The following is a 20,478-nucleotide window of genomic DNA, read 5'->3' as shown; positions in this document are numbered from 1 at the left end:
GATTCATGTTGATGTACGGCAGAAACCAACACAACATTGTAAAGCAATTATCCTCTAATTAAAAATAAGTTTAAAAAACTTAAAACAACATTTAACTTTTTCTTAAAAAAAAAAAAAAAAAGATTTATTTTTAACTGCGCTGAGTCTTCGTTGCTGTGGGCTTTCCGGGGCCACTCCTTGTTGTGGTGCCCAGGCTTCTCACAGTGATGGCTTCTCTTGCTGCTGAGCAAAGGCTTCAGTAGTTGTGGCGCATGGACTTAGCAGCTCTGTGGCGCCATGTGGGATCTTCCCAGATCAGGGATCAGACCTGTGGCCCCTGCTCTGGCAGGAGGACTCTTAACCACTATACTACCAGGGAAGTTTCCTAACTATCTTGAACTTTATTTCCAATCAGATTTTGATTGCAACAGTTGCAGTTTTGCTAACCATAGTTCTTTTCCTTGTCAAAGGAATTTTGTACCTGAAACTGGAACTAACCCGGAAAATCAAGGTTGTTGCCTCAGCTAACCATTTGAAAGCCAGAATTTAGCTTCCCTTTAACTACATTTGTTAGGAATGACCACTAGACAAGAAGAAATCTATTTCTCAAACCAATTCTCCACCTTAGTTTACTTTTTTCCAACCAGTCATCTCAGATAAAACCAGATTCTTTCCAACCATATCATTTAGAATCCATATTCTATATACATCAGACACCTGAAAAGAAGGAATGCTGTTAAATTGACTTCCCTTTTAAGTAATTTCAGTTCAAGCTAAGACTGTATAGATGAAAAATACCAGTTTTCTTTACATTCAAAACTGAAAACCTATTTGTAGCAAATCTGAGATACAGAGGTGTGTGCCTTATGGTAGGTGGTGGTGGGGAGAGTATTGTTTTAAAGCCCAACAAAACAATACTGTCTTATATGGATATTTCTAAAACTGTAATTAGTTCAGTTTATGAAGTGCCTACTATGGGTCAGGTACTGTAAGAGAAATTACAGATACAAAGATAATTGAGAAATATTTTAATGAAGTCCTTAAAATTAGGGAAAACTCCTTTTCCCCCCGGAATTCTTCTGAGATTTCCTACTTTTAACCATTTAATGGTCTTACAAGCAAATAGACCTATACATGATACACTTCTGTGCATTTCAGGCTAAGTAATCAGATTCCAAATGTACTTTTTAAAAGTACTGTATACATTTTAATTGCCACCAACACTTCTTTATCTTTCTTCCCCCACTATAGAATATCTTTTTATCAGACCTCAAAAATTTCCAAAAATTTTACCTTTTAGTCTTTATCTAAAATTTCCTAAAACTTAACCTTTTCAACCTTTTAACCTAAAATTTACAGACTGAGTTGAATATGATATCTATAATGAGTTTTTTAAAAATTCTTAATTTGCTTCTGCTGTTATCTTTGCCCTCATTATGCTTCCTGCCCTTATTGGAGTTTTATTGTAAAGTATATATATATTTAAATTTCCACACATATCTTTGAATTGCATACAGTTTACTATTCTTAAGGAGAGGCTTTACTATAGATATTTTCACATATTAACATTGGTCAAAACACTGAATTTTATGTACTTAACATGATTATTTGTTGCAACAGAAGTAAGATTTAATTAACATACTGCTCTTTCTCTTAGGAGGCTGTGACACAGACATGAAATTTGCTCTTTGGATCTATACATTTGGAGGGCTTTAAGGGTTTTTGGTTTTGTTTTTACCTTAAACCATGCAGCATTTGGTCTATCACTGTGTTTACTGAGCCAAGTAGCTACAAAGACAAATAGCAAAGCTTCCTATTCATTCCACTAAATCAATTAGGTTATTCACACATTTACTGAACACTCGCCAAAAAGCTCTTTTTTTGGTATCAATAAAAAGTAACCTTATAATAAAGGTTTATTTTGTTTTTGGGGGAAAAAAAAAAGCCAGGGTTCTCAAATTCACTGTTACTTTGCAACTCTTGATTCACTTGCCTTCAATATTGTGTAGGTGGAGGAAGGAAACCAAGACATTCAGAACAAAATGTGAAGTCAAGGGAAATTTTTAGACAGCAAATAAATTGTGAAAATGACTTAAACTTACTGTCAGAACAATGTTTTGTAGAGAAACATAAATGCAGGCACTTTAATATATAACCCTAACATTCAATGAAAAAACTACTAGGCTCAGAAGACCATAAATTCAGATCTTATATGTTTAAACTACTCTGGGCTCTTTCTCATATAATTCAATAAACTGCAATTAAAATCATATTCGAACTGGCTTTGTCTAATAGCTCATGAAATATATTACTCCCTTTTTTGTTATTATGAAAATGTTCTTCAGTAAATATTTAGACCAATTACAAATTTTCTAAGACCACTCATTTAATGTCACACTGTACTGTGGAAAATCTACTTTAAATGTACCATCCTATATTTGTAAAATGCACTACTGCTGCTGCTGCTACTGCTGCTAAGTCGCTTCAGTCGTGTCCAACTCTGTGCAAGCCCATAGACGGCAGCCCAACAGGCTCCGCTGTCCCTGGGATTCTCCAGGCAAGAACACTGGAGTGGGTGGCCATTTCCTTCTCCAATGCATGAAAGTGAAAAGTGAAAGTGAAGTCACTCAGTCGTGTCGGACTCTTAGCGACACCCCATGGACTGCAGCCCACCAGGCTCCTCCATCCATGGGATTTTCCAGGCCAGAGTACTAGAGTGGGGTGCCAAAATGCACTAGTATCTATATAAAAACCAAGTAAATAGATACATTGCTGATTCTATAAGATATAGAATACAGTCTACAACTGCTAATATTGGTGATCCATATAGTCACAGGGATTTCTTTAATAATGACTCTAATGTTAGATTAATTTGTGGCTCAGAGGATAAAGCATCTGCCTGCAATGCAGGAGACCTGGGTTCTATCCCTGGGTTGGGAAGATCCCCTGGATAAGGAAATGGCAACTCACTCCAGTCTTCTTGCCTGGAGAATCCCATGGACAGAGGAGCCTGGCGGGCTAGTCCATGGGGTGGCAAAGAGTTGGACACAACTGAGTGACTTCCCTTCAAAGCAATGTAAATACTATTAAGTTTTTTAATTGAAGGATAATTGCTTTACAAAATTTTGTTGTTTTCTGTCATGTACATTAACAGAATTTCTTTTCAACTAAATAGTGAAAATATTCACTAAGAAATGATTCTCAAATTTTTATTTACACTAGGAAGAGCTATTGTGGTGGCTGAAACAGAAAGGTCCCCAATTAATGTGTCCCAATAAGCTCCATTACTTCAATTTTTAAGTTTTAAACCCTGTGTCTTCTGAATTCACTGTACTTCAAATTCTTTCCAACTTCTTCCAAATATAAAGTGCCATGGCTGTCCCTCTCTATGTCACATATACCACATATTTTTGACAAAAATGAAACTGAATATATGATAAATGCTCAGTAAACAGTAACTGTTTTAATGTTTTCACTATTTAATTGAAAAGAAATTCTGTTAATGTTTCAAGACCCGTTTTGATATTCCTTTTCTTATAACGTAATTTTTCCTTATCCCCTGAACTCTTATTCTTATAAAACTTTTACATTATAGGTATGTACGAGCTTATGCTATCTCCTATTAAAGCTGAAAACTCCCAAGATAAAAACTGTTTTCCTCATTCTGCAGCACTTAATAATAAAGCACAAGATGATGTTAAATATACATTTACGTTATATCCTTTGGAGTCTTCATTTTAATTTGGTGCATAAAGCATAAATATTTCTATGATGGCAAGAAATTTAAAAGAAAAAGCTAACATTTCCTAGAGACTATAGAATATTAAAGCTCTATGGGGATGGATATATTCATTCATATACATATTAATGTAACCGAAGAACCAGAAGCAGTATCTAAATGATTGTATTAGAGACTGAAATGCAAATAACATTTACCACTTCATATTTTTGATGTTAAAAAGCAAGCGTAATCCTACAATATCATTTTTTCAATAAGAATCTAGTTTTCATTTTCAGACTAAAATCAGTCATAGAAATCAATATGTGATGCCTTTACTGCTGCTACTGCTGCTGCTAAGTCACTTCAGTCGTGTCCAACTCTGTGTGACCCCATAGACAGCAGCCCACCAGGCCCCGTCGTCCCTGGGGTTCTCCAGGCAAGAACACTGGAGTGGGTTGCCATTTCCTTCTCCAATGCATGAGAGTGAAAGTGAAGTCGCTCAGTCATGTCTGACTCTTCTCCACCCCATGGACTGCAGCCTACCAGGCTCCTCCATCCATGGGATTTTCCAGGCAAGAGTACTGGAGTGGGGTGCCACTGCCTTCTCCTGATGCCTTTACTAGTGTCCCTTATAACCCCTTACTCCTCCCTCCTCTCTCTAAGGCCCTGAATGTCCAAGAGAATCTTTGATTTTATGGTTCTTTATGAACTTCTTGGTCCAAGAGCCCAGTCTGCTTAAGGCATTCTTCTTCTGAAGTCACTCATTTGTGTCCAACTCTTTGTGACCCTGTGGACTGTAGCCTACCAGGCTTCTCAGTCCATAGGATTCTCCAGGCAAGAATACTGGAGTGGGTTGCCATTTCCTTCTCCAGGGGATCTTCCTGACCCAGGGATTGAACCTGGCTCTCCTGCATTGGAGGCAGATGCTTTAACCTCTGAGCCACCAGGAAGTGTTAACCTAGAAAAAGATGTTAATCCATAAAGACAATGCCTTATCTCATAAGAACTAGCTATCAACAAATTGGATTACTACAGCTAATAGGAAAATTAGTAGTATGGTATTTGTTAAAACAGCACCAAATTTTACATTTTGATACATTCTCAAAGCTCTTCAGAGGTGAAAATTCTAGCAATTCCATTTACATACTGCTTTTAGTAATTTAAAAGTGAAATCACACAAATTTCAAATTAGCACTAAATATTATATTAAAAATAATCAAACTGATCTTTGCTAGTTGCGTGCTAACTCTTAAAATGGAAAAGATACTACAAAGTACATCTATTTTCCACTGCCCAACAATCAATCAGTCACCCTTCAGGTGGTATACTGATATCTTCATTCCCCTTTGTAAATACATATAGTTTATGTGTGTCTGATGTAGTTGACTAACCCTCAAACTCAAAAGCTGGGTACATGGCTCTGTCCCAGATGATCTGAACGTCACATTCCCTTGGCCACAAGGGCAGTGGACGAGTATGAATCCATGAGATACAGTAAGACTTTTGCTGGGACTTCCAGGAAAAAAGATAGTTAAATTTTTTCAGATTAAGGATTTAGGGGCTGAATGGACTAAAAGTTATCTTTTGCTCATGCATGGCTTGAGAATAAAGTTAACACTGAGGAAGCAGTACTAAGAAACATACAGAAACTGAGTCTTGATGACTTTGAGCCATGGGTGGAGCTATTCTTGATGCTGCACCTATCCTGGACCAGTTTACAAAAACCCTTATAAATTGTGCCCCCAGCTGGCCCCCACTTAAGCCAGTTTCAATGGAGTTTTCTGTCACAATAGAGTCTTAGCTGATATTATAACCATTTTAAGTGTTTTCCCAGAGTAAATACACTAGGTCATAGAATTCAGTTCCAAAAACAAGTAAAAACAGACTCTTCCCCATAGATGATTCTGGTTGTTCAAAGTCCACTCCTTTTCCAGAACCTGCTACCCCATCTCCCTACTAAGTTCAAAGGCTATGAAAGACTCTGTATCTTCTGCCTTTATACCGTCTAAACACAAAGTTTAAAAAAAAATTACTGCAAAGGAATAAGAATAAAAAATCAACAGTGGGAAAAAAGAAAGAAGTAATGGTGGGAGCGAGGGGACAAATCTGCTATAGAAACTGTAAATAATAACCAGATGTGCTTTAAAGCTTATAAATTAAGCAGATTCAACCACATCTAGAATGTAATATAAAGATATCATAATGCTAAAATCAAAGCTCTTATTCAAAAAGCAGCTGATAAAATTCAAAGGAAAATTCTTTGGGAAATTGAAATAACTTAGACATCTGAAAACAGACAAATCACCACATCATTTCAAGACGTTAATCAAAATCATAGAAATTATTAATTTTAAGCATACTATGTGGACACAACATGTTACTGAGCCTCCAATTTTCAGCCAGAGAGAATTTAACAGAGTTAGTAAAAGACAACTAAAGTCACTTAAGAGTAATATAGAATTAGGACTTCCACTTTCTAGGGATTTTGGTGACTTAACTGCTAACAAGAAAAGGGAAAAAACAAAAATACACATGGAATAAAATGTAATTAAGATGTATATCCTTGTGTTTCTCATATCTCGGTGGTGGATTAGTTACTAAGTTGTGTTTGACTCTTGCCTACATAGACTGTAGCCCACAAGGCTTCTCAGTCCGTGGGATTCTCCAGGCAAGGATACTGGAGTGGGTCGCCATTTCCTTCTTCAAGGGATGTTCCTGACCCAGGGATCGAACCCGGATCTCCTGCACTGTAGGCAGATTCTTTACCGACTGAGCTACCAGGGAAGCTCTCTCATAACTTACTGAAGTGAAATTTTACCTGCATATTTTAGATCTTCTATATTTCAAACACCAGGCATGAGAGTTGAAGTGATTTATAATTCTCTTATGATCACAATGAGACCATTAATTTAGAGTCTGTGTGCAAAAGGAGATAAATTCTTATTGGTTGAGATGAAGTGAAACAGAGTGGTTAAGGGAGTTCTGGAGTCAGACTGTCTATGCTGAAGCCTGACACTGTCATTTACTAGGTGTGAGACTTGGACCAACTTCACTGAGGCTCAGTTTACTCTCCTGTAAACCTAAGATAACTAATAAGTCATAATCTTAACATGTATGCAGTGCTTATCATAAGTGCCAGGCATATTTTTCAAAGACTTTTACATATTAATTCTTTAATTACTTCTTAAGAGATGTTAATGTTCGTAAGAGACAAATAATAATATCATCTTGTGTTTCACAGAGAAGGAAACTGAGACCCAGATCAATAAATTACTTATAAACATTACAGTGTATCAACTTTTAATCTAACATTACCTATATTATTACCTACCTCAGTGAGCTGTTATGAGAAAGAAACGAAGTGCCTAGTACAAAGCAACAGCTCAATAAAGGTTTACTGTTACCGTTCGGACTGTCAACTTCTATTTAATATTTATTTTGTCAATTATTTTTAAATGATTATTTTAGTATACAAACTATTTCCTGCTAAAGAGAAATTGGGGGGAAAACTGGCTGGAAATAAACTTTTTTGAAGGGTTAACTCATTCTTCAAAAACGTTTACAGTCTAGCACTCTTAAGGTTCCCATTAGTTTGAGTACAAGAATCTGAGTTACATTTGAGACATCCATGGAAAACAACTGTATATATAAGTCTGGAGCTTGGAATGGAAATAAAGACCTGGAAATCTTCAACATACAAAAGAAGTTACCTAGGAAGAGTATAGAATAAGAGAAGAAAACCTAATCTAAGACTAAGCCTTGTGGAATTCAAAATTTAGGATTCTACAAGATCAGCAGCAGCTTCTGAAAGACATTAAAAAAGCAACAGCATTAAGTGTTAATGTAAGGTATATGGTATCCTGGAAGTGAAGAAGAATGTTTCAAAAAGTAGTAAGTATCAACAATACCAAATGCTGCTGAGAAGTCAGGTTAGATAAATGGTGGAGAAGTGTCACTGGATTTAACAATACAGAGATAGTAAGTGATCTCCACAGCTTTTTTCTCCTCTACAAAACCAAATCAGGATGCCAATAAGAATAAACACAGCTTCTGAGTTTTGAGCACCTACTGAACACTTAACACTGTGCTGAGGGCTTTACATATAATTTCTACTCCTTTCAGCAACCCTATCTGGAAGGTATTCAAAGCTTTGAGAGGAAAACCAAGTCAACTACATAAGGCTGCTCATCAGTGAGGGAGGAATTTGAATCCAATTTTCTTCAAATCAAAGCCTCTTTCTACTCTATTATACTACCACACTAACTTGAATGACTGACCACCTATGAAGTTGGTTCTGGAAAAAGAAAAACAGCAAAACTAAAGAAGCTGTTAGCCTGAGAAAACAGGGAATGAGTCTAGGAAAACAAGGCTTCAAAAAAAAAAAAAGTTTAATGGATGATGTGAAACAGGTGGAAAGAAAGAAGTAAAGATTTAAAGATTCAGCACAAAGAGCCTCATATCATCACAGCACTTTCATAAAGCAAACTCTGGTCCATGGCACACAGTAGTAGCACATCTGGGAGCCTGTTAAAAATGCAAAATCTCAAGGTCCATCCAGACTTACTAAATCAGGATCTGCACCTAATTATGGCCCCCAGATAATTCACACACTGTATTAATGTCCAAGAAGCCCTGGTCTGTTATCATTACATAGCTGAAGATACTAACCAGGTTAACAAGTTTGCAGAGCTAGAACTCAGGCCTCTTCTCTCTCAATTTAGGGTAAGTCCTGCTTCATTATGTGCCCTCCAAACAGATACAACATTACTATGAACTTCACTAACCTGAGGTTTTTGCCACAGAAACACTTAGGAGTTAAAATGAGTCAATCAAGTTATCATTGACCATTTTGACTTGTTCCACTTCACTTGGAATTTTAAGTGTACCCATGAATTTTCTCCAATCATTTTTTCTTATTAGTGCAATATACCTTAGTCCATTCGAGTTGCTATAACAGAATACCATAGACTGGATGGCTTATCAACAACAGATATTTATTTCTCACAGTTCTGGAGACAAAGAAGTACAAGACTAAATCACTGGCAGATCTGATGTCAGGTGAGGGCCCACCTGACATTTCCTCATTCACAAATCTTTTTGCTCTGTCCTCACATGATAGAAGGAGCGAGAAATCCCTCCAGGGTCATTTACAAGGTACTTATCTCATTCAGGAGGGCTCTGCCCTCGTGACCTAAATACATCCCAAAGGCCCTACCTCCAAACACTGTCATATTGTGGATGAGGTCTCTACACATGCATTTCCGGCAGGTATAAACATCAGTCTACAGTCCTGTGTGAAATATACACATGCTATCCCTGACTACAAAGAATAGGAATGCTTAAATTTACCTAGTGAGTTTCAACCCTGACACTCATGTGAAAAAGACAGTAATGACTGGGAGAGGGAGATGGCCTATGGGAAGTCATGGAATCATGGAGTTAGAAGGGACCTTATAAGGCTGAGATGACAGATTTCATCTAGAATACCAACCATATAGGTGCTGACAGTGCTGTATCAAAAAGGAGTCTAGGGCCATTTTGGGGTTCAGTTCAGTCCAGTCACTCAGTCGTGTCCGACTCTTTGCAACCCCATGAATTGCAGCACGCCAGGCCTCCCTGTCCATCACCAACTCCCGGAGTTCACTCAGACTCACGTCCATCGAGTCCGTGATGCCATCCAGGCATCTCATCCTCTGTCGTCCCCTTCTCCTCCTGCCCCCAATCCCTCCCAGTATCAGAGTCTTTTCCAATGAGTCGACTCTTCCCATGAGGTGGCCAAAGTACTGGAGTTTCAGCTTTAGCATCAGTCCTTCCAAAGAAATCCCAGGGCTGATCTCCTTCAGAATGGACTGGTTGGATCTCCCTGCAGTCCAAGGGACTCTCAAGAGTCTTCTTCAACACCACAGTTCAAAAGCATCCATTCTTCGGCGCTCAGCTTTCTTCACTATTAGCTTTATCTGCCATAGGTTGGTTCCAAAGAGGGCTCCCATAGAGTTCCTGACTTTCCTTGTAAAGAAAAGGAAGCTAAGACATTAAGTGAAATACATGAGGTACATCCCAAATAAATGGACCAGAACTCTACTTCTCTTGACTCCTGAATCAAGAGACGTTCTTATCCTGAACCATACTGCTTCTCCTTTTGGATACATTTATTAAAAATAGTAAATCATTTTCATGTAGTAGATAATAAAAATCAAACCAATTAAAATTTAACTGGGAATAAACAAGTCCTTGAAATTTACAAGCCTATGATAAAGACTTAGATGAAAGTACATTCAAAGATTTAAATGAAGCCCACAACCTCTAAGTTGTATCACTGTGATCCATGAATGATCTCTGACTCAGATTGTTTTCTGACAATTTTACTTCATGGTGAGTGTTTCCATGTGATAATTCTTCTTTAGAATTTAGCCATGATGACTCAGGGCACCTAGGTGCTATGAAGGCGCTTTCAATTTAAGAGGTAGGAGGAGAATGAGGGGGCATACTGAATTGTTCACAGCCTACTCAGCTTGGAAAAGTAGCAAATCCTTTTTGGAAGCCATTTAAAAGACAGCCTCAGGAGGCAAATTCTGGTCTTTAAGAGCTCAACTATCTGTAGATAAACTAGTGTGCCATTTCTAAAAGTGATAGAATCAAGAAGCTTCAGTAAAATGGGATTTACTTTCTGTTGAGGAAGTGTCCGTGATGAAATTAAAAAAGATCTGGGGCCACTGACATCACAGATCTGCTCTCTGCTGAACAGTTTAAGAGTCTACCTCAAAATTCACAGCCCTTCAGTGACCTGACAGGACTAATTCAGAGACTGAATCTTCCTACTTTAAATGAAAATTACAGTAAAGCAGTAAGTAAATTTGAAAAGCTTTCAGATACATGAAGTCTGTCTATAGGATGGTGGTTTCTAATTAGCAGCTCGTACTTTATAAAAGACACACAATTCACACATTTTCTCATGAATGATAAACTTAACTAGTTTTGTAATTTGGGTGTTTTAGTCCTTTGGTACATTTAAAGTATGGTAGTGAGAGACACTCTGAAGAAAAATCCATTATGTTAACTGTAGTCTAAAATTAAAGAAAATCAGCTCTCAGTGTTTCCAGTACATGTAGTTCATTAAATCTGGTGTAAACCCACAGGAACATGAAGTACTGTGGATAGTATCTGCCAAGAACCAGGAGTACAACTCTAAGGTTCTGAAGAACCACATACCTCCAATTGTTTTCACTTATTGTTAAAAAGTAAAATTAAACTGAACTGTGCCTTCTGAAGATTAAGGCAACTGATAGATACCTTGAACACTACAACTAGCAAAAAAAATCAGGGCCAGTCACCTTATAATTTACTTTATGGATGGAAGAAGTTATAAAGGACTTCATCACATTACTGATCTTTTTCTCCTTTCTTCTCCACTGTCAAAAAACAGCTCAACAGAAGTCCAGACAGTTTTTCCCCAAGGCTATTTATGATTAACTATTATTACAGTGATGATGAAGTTCTTGATTGTTTGACATTTTCAGAAAAGACAACAACATACACCAAAAGCTGAAAACAGCTTTTGAAAATCCACTAGGCTAGCTGAGGTATAGACTATGGATGGATGCAGGATTAACTTATGAGGCTGAGTTTATTACTATTTCCTACATTACTCAGTTCAAAAAATATTCCATCTTATTAGGTCAGTTATCTCTGAGTGCCAGCTGATACAATATACTATCTCTCCACTAGAACATGTACCATAAAAAGCGCAAGAAAAGATAAAAAGAAGCTAACTAGGTAAGACACACACGCAGGAAAAGTACTACACTTGCAATCTACATGTCACTTCTTTTAGGCCCTTAATTCATTCCAAATCCACTTTATAAGTATAAAAAATGGCAGAAAAAAACGTGGAAGAGCAATGGGCTCTACTAAAGCTAGCAAAGGAAGATAAACAGAGCCAGTGGCAGAGTGGAGAGAAGCGTGAGAGAGAGATGAAGTCAGAGGTGGAATGAGTATTTGCAACGCGCAAGGTGAACAGAATAACCTGGAACCTGATGCTGCAATCATCAACAGAGCTTAAGTAACAGACTGAATTTTCATATAACTCCATAAACTACTGTTAATCACCATCATCATTATTCACTCCAAAATGAAATATAGGCTTTATCATGGTCATAATGTTCAAGTCAATGTGAAATATAACATGGCCCTTTTGCAAAGCAACTTTTTTCCTTAAAAGAGAAGCTGTACTCTTATTACTACTCTCTACTGCATTTATAAGTTTGAATCTTAGCTCATTAGGTCACGGACACGTAAGTAGATCCAAGTTACTAGGGCTTTCTGGTCATGGTTACTATTTTGTGAGAGCCGATTTTTTTCTTTCCTTCTTTCTCCTGCTCTCTCCCTTTTCCCTCTTTCTCCTTCTCCTCCTTCATAAGCTATTTATTCCACAAAAAATGGAAATGAGAAAACAGCTTCATAATCCTACCACCAAAATCAAAAGACTGCCTGTTATTTCAAATACAGTCACCTCTTAGAATTTCAAAGTCCTTTCTAAAAAACTACCACCACTTTTATTTCACAGGTGAATCAGAGTTGTTAAAGACTTCCAGAGTTAGTGGAAAGCCCAAAAATTAAACATGGCCTATGTTCCATGCTCAAAGGATAGTGTTTAAAACACATTAAATAATCCAGCCAAGCAGCTTAATCCTAATAGTATGTGCAGTATATGAAGAAAGGATCTGGCTATCTACCTATCTATCCACCAAAAGGATAAAAACTCTTGAGTGAATTAAAGAACTAGATACCTAACAATTTTCTGAAAAATAGGAATCTTGGTTAAAGTATTCCTTATACAGTTACTATTTATGTGCTTAGTGGTCACTGTTAGTAATCTATTATATAATAAAATTTCATAAATTCTACTTAATTCCATTAATTTCTATGTTGTTGCTATTGTTCAGTCGCTAAGTCATGTCTGACTCTTTGCGAACCCGGGGACTGTAACACATGGGGTTTCCCTGTCCCTATCTCCCCGAGTTTGCTCAAACTTATATTCACTGAGTTTGATGATGCTATCTAGCCATCTTTTCCTCTGCCACACTCTTCATTGCCTTCACTCTTTCCCAGCATCGGGGTCTCTTCCAATGAGTCAGCTCTTCAAAGTATTGGAGCCTTCAGCTTCAGCTTCATTCCTTCAGGGTTGATTTCCTTTAGGATTGACTAGTATGATCTCCTTGCAGAGATCTACATATCATATTATTGGATAAAGAAAATATTGTGCCTTCTTATTATGCATAATTGACTAGAAAAAGGATGTTTTCTTTATTCAATGTTACTAAAGAGCATTCAAATGTTAAGTTTCTCAGGTTGAAAAACATTCCTATTAAAAAAATGAATTAGTATAAAAAATTTCAAAACTAATAGTCTTTACATCTATATTGTCCTATAAGTAGATGATTTAAAAAACTCCTATTGATGGTTTTTTTTTTGGGGGGGGGAGGAAGGAGAGCTTTCAAACACTTGGAGGATGGAGGGTCTGATTTTTCTGTAATTTTAATAAAGATTTAAAAAGAGCTCTTTGTGGGAAATCAGCATGTTCTTGAAACAACTACTAATCTGAGATTTGAAACATGAACAAGAAGACTTGAAAGCCAGATTCCTAACACTAAATGCATGCTAGTCTTTCAATTCCAAATGTATGCCATAGCAACAAGAAAGTTACACAGCTTCATTATGATGATAAATGCTATCTCTTCCATTTTGGATGCATGATACACAATTTATCAGCAATGACTGTTTCGAATACTTAAGTATTAAGAAATACGCATGGTCTTGTGTGTATATATTATGTGTCTTCATGTATGAGATAGAACTTAAATATCCAAATGAGTATAGTCTCTTCCATGTTAGTCATTCTCAAAGGTTATATCCTTATTCTACATGATGCTGCAACTGTCTAGGACATTATTAAAACTTCTCTTTAGTCTATGAGTAGATCTGATTTTCAGAAACAATAATGGTCTTCTCGGAGTAGATCTGATATTCACAAATAGCCTGAAGTTATTTCCTATTTTCTTTCTGTTAAAAGCCTTTCTGAGTCATATCTGATAAATAAAATGAGATACCATGTAGCTAATACCCCCTTTTTCCTTAAAAACAAGGAGTAAATAGAAAGTAATGAGCTATTTTCATGTGTGGCTCTTAAACTGGCTTAGAAGGCAATTTTTTAAAAGTTCCAAAAATATTTGAGTAATGCTAGTATTGTTGATGGAGAAAGAAATTGCAACCCACTACAGTACTCTTGCCTTGAGTGTCCTGTGGACAGAGGAGCCTGGTGGACTGCTGTCTATGGGGCTGCACAGAGTCGGACATGACCGAAGTAACTTAGCATGCATGCCTGCTTTGGAGAAGGAAATGGCAACTCACTCCAATATTCTTGCCTGGAGAATCCCAGGGACAGAAGAGCCTGGTGGGCTGCCGTCTATGGGGTTGCACAGAGTCGGACACGACTGAAGCGACTTAGCAGCAGCAGTATTGCTGAAATAAGTGCAGAGCTTTCAGGGTAGCTAAAGACTTATTTTAGATAAGTGTATAAAATAAGTATCCTTACTCTAAGGGAAGGATGGACAACTAAATCCTATACCAGCTGGTCTCCTCTACCCTCCATTTACATTTCTGACTGCTGCTGCTGCTAAGTTGCTTCAGTCGTGTCTGACTCTTTGCCACCCTAAGGACTACAGCCCACCAGACATTTCTGTCCATGGGATTCTCTAGGCAAGAACATTGAAGTGGGTTGCCATGCCCTCCTCCAGTGCATCTCCCTGACCCAGGGACTGAACCCATGTCTCCTGCATTGGCAGGACGGTTCTTTACCACTACTGGCACCTGGGAAGCCCCGTACTTCTGACTATCCCTGCTATTCTCTCTCACTCTAACACAGACACACTGATTTTCTTGTAATTTCTTGCCTTCCAACCAAACTTCAACCTCAGGGTCACTGTAATTGCTCTTCCCTCCACCTGGAATGTCCGGCCCCAAAATTAGCTCCAAGGCTTTTGTTCTCAACTCCTTCAGGGCTTTACTCATATAATTATTATCTCCACACTCCCATCCCATATATCCCCTCTTCTCCCTTTCTGCTTTATGTGTGTGTGTGTAAAACTGTTAATTACAGAAATTTTCAAACATACACAGAAGTGGAAAGTAAGAAATCTCATGTATCCATTATCCACTTTCAATAACTTTCAATACGTGGCCAATACTGTTTCATCTATGCTCTTTTCCCCTCCCAATTATTTTAAAGTAAAAACTTCAGATATCATATTTTAATTCATAAATATCTATTTCCAAAAGGTAAGGCTCTTGTTTTAAAACTACATTACATGTTCAATACATTATACCCTAAAAACTAACAATTCCTTTTCATTAAATATCCCAATGTCCAAATTTCCCAAATTTTTCATCAATGTCTTTTACAGTTAGTTTGCTCAAAGCAGGATCTAAGGACCACACAATGCATTTGATAGATATGACCTTTGAGTTGCTTTTAAAGTTATAATACCCCTCCCTCTCTGATTTCTTGCTATTTATTTCTTAAAAGAATCCAGGTCATTTGTCATTAAAACACAAAATATTTTACTTGTTTATTTTATTGTCTGTGTCATTACTAAGGTGTAAACACCATAAGGCAGAGATTTTAGTTTGTGTGCTATTAGCATTTAGACCAATGCCTGACACATAAAAGGCATCCAAAAAACACTAAATGAATATTTGGCATTCATGCCAAACGTGCACAGCAGAAATTGCTAATCACAGCACTCTGTCCTGCTGAGACTGAACCAGGACTCCATGTTTTCTACATGGCACTCTAGGCAGTCACCACCAGGCAATCAGATTTGGTACCCAAGTTGAAATCTACTAGCTATATCAGCCACCTTTAAATTAAGTACATTTCTATTTCCAAAATAGATTCAACGACCTTGTACTTTGAAATTTAGCTGAAGCTTAGCATAATAAATTACTGACTGTATTTCTTGTCAGGTATGTTTCAATATTTCTTAGCTCATTTTAGACAATTTAGAGGGAAAAGCAAATTGTAGCCAAAAAATTAATAGGAAAAACTGCAGAACACGGTGGGAAACTAAGCGGAGGTACTACATATTTTTAGAAGTAGCAACATCCCAAGAGGCACATTATAAAATCAAAGATCAGCAATAAACTTCTCAAAAAGGAAGGAAGGAAGTACATTACATGTGTGTTCAATTAAAAACTTTTTTTTAACTACATGGATGGTCACGATTAACTGGGGGATGACAAATGTCAGGATTTTCTCATAGGCACCAGCAACATATTCTATTTTCTGTAAATGGTATTTTGAAGTGTAAAAAAGTATTACGGGGGTGATATAAGGAGTAATTGTAGAACTCTATTTCCCTGAAATGGGAGTTTATCGTAGCAAAATATCTAAAACATGTACAACATTCTGAAAAAATAACCAGTTCTTAGACTCATTTGCAATTCAGTTCTTTTAAAGTACCTGATGAAGCTCTTTCCCTTTGAGTTTATTTCTGAAGAAAGCTATGCTAATTGAAGGGCTTCAATCAGATGTTCATGTTTCAATTAGTTACTTCTATTTAAAATGAAATAAATTCTTTGACTCAAGAAATCTTGTGCTTTCTCTTTATCTTGCAAATTCATTCAGCAAAAACAAAAACTATGTAAGACCTACTACGTGCAATTATTTTCAACCTCTGGAAGGAACAATTGTTAGAACTGCTCTTTCGAGAGAATATATATATATATAAAAGCTAGTGGTACAACCTGAAATTATATCTAGATATTTCAGTATCCAATATTTCTTGCACTGAGGTTCCTATACATTAGTCTGGGGGAAACTATTCTCTAACAGAAAACAAAGAAAAACAATAAACCCCCCTTACCATGTGTGTTAAAAAAAAAAAAAAACAACCTCCCAACAACTCAAATCCCTTGAAGGAATGATTTCTATTTACATTTCTTATGTGATATATTTAGAGAGAATCTGGAAAACAAGGCTAGTGATCTATAAACAGAAAATGCTAAGCGGAATTCACGGTTTACTGACTTTAGCTAGAATTTTGTCCCTTACATACTGTTGCCAGTAATCTGTAATATTGTACTCTTTAGAAGTATCTTCATCAGGTTTCCTTCATTCTACCGATTTTCTTTCTTTTTTCTACTGGCTTTTAAATTTTTTTATTCTCCTCATTAAAAGACACAAATGTAACTTCATGGATCAGCATGATTTTTTCCAAAGAAACTTCTAGCACCACCTCTCAGTGCCATCATGTGCTTGTCATTGTTTTCATAGATACAATTACAACAGATGTAACAAAATAATCCATATAAGTCTTTCTGATTCAATAAATATGAGAAAAGGTCTCTATGAGAAAAGGTCTCTACTGATGCGCCACGATAAGGCATATTATGTGAGAATGTTAGTGTTCAAAGTCTTCCAGATTAAAATCTCTTCTTAGCTACAGAAGCTTCTGTCTGAAAACAGTTCTTCACAGAGCATGACTACTACAGTCCTTATCATCTGACCTACTGGACAACCACAATAAGGCATATTCTGAGTTCACAGAACTCTTCATATAGAAGTGATATTTTGACAACCTGAAAGGAAGGTGAAACAAAGACAGATGGAAGCATATTTAGGCTTCCCCTTGAAACTTGGCTCAGCAGCATTTAGCATACTAGACTCAGTTCCCTTCCCTGTACTTTTCAGTCATTTCCTTTAAGGGGTTCCAAAGAAACTAGGAAAACCTGCAATGCCAGCCTTTTGACGGTCAACACTAACTGCTGCCTTTGGACTCCAGTGACTGAGCAGACATTGTGTTAGTAGCTTTCTTAAAGCAAATAAATGCCTTTGGTAAATCTGGTTTTTAAATGCTGCAGAGAAAGTTCAACTTAACCAACTGTAAGGGCACTTCAACGAAGATATTGAGAGCACAGATTTCTCCCTGCCCCCAAATCTTCCACAAAGAGACAATTCCCAGGATCTCTTTTTCTTTTTTAAAGTCAATAAATACCACTATTATTATATGACAGCACTTCTGTATTATTAATAAAAATCCAGGTGACAGTTTTCTCTTTAAAAGTCTTAAATTTATTAGATTTAGCATTATAAGCACTTCACTACATGCATCTTTCCATACACTTAACTGTTCTATTTTCCAACTGTCTGTTTTAAAGTCAAGATCTCTTTCAAGATACTACAGAAAGAGAACAGGTTAGAAGACTGGGGGGAAATATCAAAATAAGAACATCTTTCCCTTTTCTGATGGAATCACCAGAATCTAAAATCTAGGGGCAACTATAAAATACAAAATTAAATTCAAGAGAATTGCAGATAAGAAAAAGTCTTGTTATTACAGTTCTGATCATTATTCACCTCAGGAAATAACTAGTAGAAATGATGCTTGATTTAAATTTGCACTACCTTCTAGTTTGGGTCAACTACCAAAATAAACTTGTCTTCAGAATTATCTTCCTCCACAAGAGGTTGTTGGTGCGAGTAAAAAACATAAGGGATTTATATGCTGTATTTGTACAAGACGGACAATGTTTTGAAAGATATAAATCTGATCACTCTGAGAAAACATTTTCTCTTTGTTAGTTACAAAGAAAACGCCATAAACTGAAACAAGAACTGGAGAAACTGAACCTTCTCCACAATTCAAAAATTTAAATTCACACTACTATGAAAAGTAAATAACAACAAAAACACTCTAATCTTTCTGCTCAATTAAGGTAACACATACACAATGTAGAAAAAGACAAAGCCAGTTCTTAAACAAAAGATCAGCTGCTGTGAAAAAATAACATTCTGCAGACTAAGAGAAGTACACCGTCTTCGAACCAAAACAAATAGATGACCTTTTCGTATATTTAAAGCTTCAGTTCTTGGCACAACCAGCACCTTATGGATAAAGCGCTCACTCAATTATCTGATGACTAAACGATGGGAAAGCTGTTGGTGCTATTAAAACCAAGACACATTTCCTTGTGTGCAGTGATTAAAATCTGTGAAGCCTACGTTAAAAAGTCTGTCCTCCCACCCCCATCCCCCATCCCTGCTAGTCTGCCTTGTAAGAAACCTACATGTACAAAAACCAAAACTAGATGGGTGAGTTTATGATCACAGTATTTTCCCCACTCCGGGCATTTTTCAAGAGACTTTTGAGGTTTTAAAATTCAAACACTATGTAAGAAGAGTTATGGTTTGAACTACCTAACAAGTACCCCGACCTCTTTTAGACTTTAGTTAGCCTATACGTAAAAGGAACATCTTTAACTTTTCCACGGGGCACTGGAGAACGAGTTCTTACTCATAAATGCTTTCAGGTCTTCAGACACCAGGTGCGGTGGAGGAGCAAGCTCTTCTGAACCTCAGTTTACCCACTTACAGAAACGGGCTTATTAACTTGTTTCGTCGGGGCCCCGGAGGTGTAATTAATTAATGTTTTTAAGTGCTCTGTGATCCAGAGATGAAAGGAAACGCGAGGGACACGCAGAGATGATGACAATAATCATAATAAAAAGAATGACTAACTTGGAAGTCTGTGTTATGTAAGGAAAGGAAAAAGAAGTTATCAGTTTCGCACAAACAAAAGAAAAGCCCACCACCCCTTTTGTTTCCCTTTGGTTTCGGTCTCGCTCCCAGCCCCCGCGGAGCTCCCCTCCGGCAGCTGGCGACCCTACCCCGGGCGCGGGGCTCGGACTTGGCCACCCTCGCGCCCGCTCCCAGGCAAAGGGGGAGGGCGCGCCGGGCAGGCTCCTGACAAAGGCGCTTCCTCCTGCGAGGGCGCGGGATGCCGGCGCCGCAAACTCCGCTCCCGGCCGCCTCCGGCGCGGGGGCGCGCAGGCGGGCGGGGAGAGCCGGCCGGCCGGCCGCCCCGGTAAGCCGCTGAGGAAGTTGCGCGCCTGCCTGGCCCGCACCCCTCGGCGGCCCCGCCGCGACCCCTCCTGCGGCCACACTCACCGGACAATTGCTGGTGGCCGGAATTCCCAGCACGGCCCCGAGACACGGAGCGAGGGGGGAGAAGTGTGCGTGCGCGGGCAGCGCGAGCAGACAGCCCGGCGTTCCGCCGCCGCCTTGTTCGCCAGCCGGCCGAGCCCAACGAGGGGAAGTTGGCCGCGGAGCCGAACGCTGGAGAAGCCGCGGGCGGAGGAAGAGCCGCGGGATCCGCCTTGTGATGCGCTCCAGGAGGGCTCGAGGCAAATCCGAACGCGCGGCGAGGCTGCTGCTGCTGCTGGAGGCGGCGGCGGCGGCGGCGCCCCCCGACGGTTCCACCGCCTCTGGGTCTCTGACCCACGCTCGGAGGGAGGGGAGGGGACTAGCGGGGGGGCGGGACTGGAGGGAGGGGACAGGGCAGGGCCACAGAGGGAGGCGGTGCGGCGGCGCCGAGCGGTCTCTTGGGAGTTGTAGTTCTCCTCAAGAAAAAAGCTGTACATTGTTGTTGAGGACGCGTCTGCGTTCGCTCTGCAGTGCGCATGCTCGGGAGGGAGGCTCGGCCCTACTGTTACTATGGTCACCGACACACTAAGGAAGGGAACGTGTTAAGCGAGGCTGCTGACTGAACAAGGCCCTCCTTGTGTTATGGTACTGTTAAGGATCCCACTTTTGGCTAGTCCTTTAACTTCGCTCCACCCCCAGCTTCTAGACTCATCACGCCAACTGCCCAGTGAAATCTGACTTCCTCACCATATCTCGGTCTTCCCTGCTGCTTAATTTTATCCCATAAATTCAGGATCAC

At 38.6% G+C, this 20,478-nt stretch overlaps 1 protein-coding gene and 1 non-coding gene across 7 annotated transcripts in view; both read right to left on the bottom strand.

Annotated features, from left to right (window-relative positions):
- The window catches only part of PELI1 (pellino E3 ubiquitin protein ligase 1), a 127,792-nt gene extending 107,586 nt beyond the window's left edge, over positions 1–20,206 (bottom strand). For 5 of the 6 annotated variants that reach the window (XR_011255638.1, XM_069583068.1, XM_069583066.1 and 2 more), the window contains exon 1: positions 19,704–20,206. The gene's annotated coding sequence lies outside the window, so the exon portion shown is untranslated. The remainder of the gene's footprint in view (positions 1–19,703) is intronic. The other variant, XM_069583063.1, reaches the window with a different exon arrangement.
- On the bottom strand, positions 4,578–4,650 carry TRNAW-CCA (transfer RNA tryptophan (anticodon CCA)). The gene has a single exon. It is a non-coding gene; the product is annotated as a tRNA-Trp (tRNA).
- Positions 20,207–20,478: the final 272 nt, after the last annotated feature.

Source organism: Ovis canadensis, chromosome 3 (assembly GCF_042477335.2).
Source record: "Ovis canadensis isolate MfBH-ARS-UI-01 breed Bighorn chromosome 3, ARS-UI_OviCan_v2, whole genome shotgun sequence".
Taxonomy (NCBI): domain Eukaryota; kingdom Metazoa; phylum Chordata; class Mammalia; order Artiodactyla; family Bovidae; genus Ovis; species Ovis canadensis.
The sequence above is the reverse complement of the archived record's forward strand: the minus strand, read 5'-3'. Positions and strand labels throughout refer to the sequence as shown.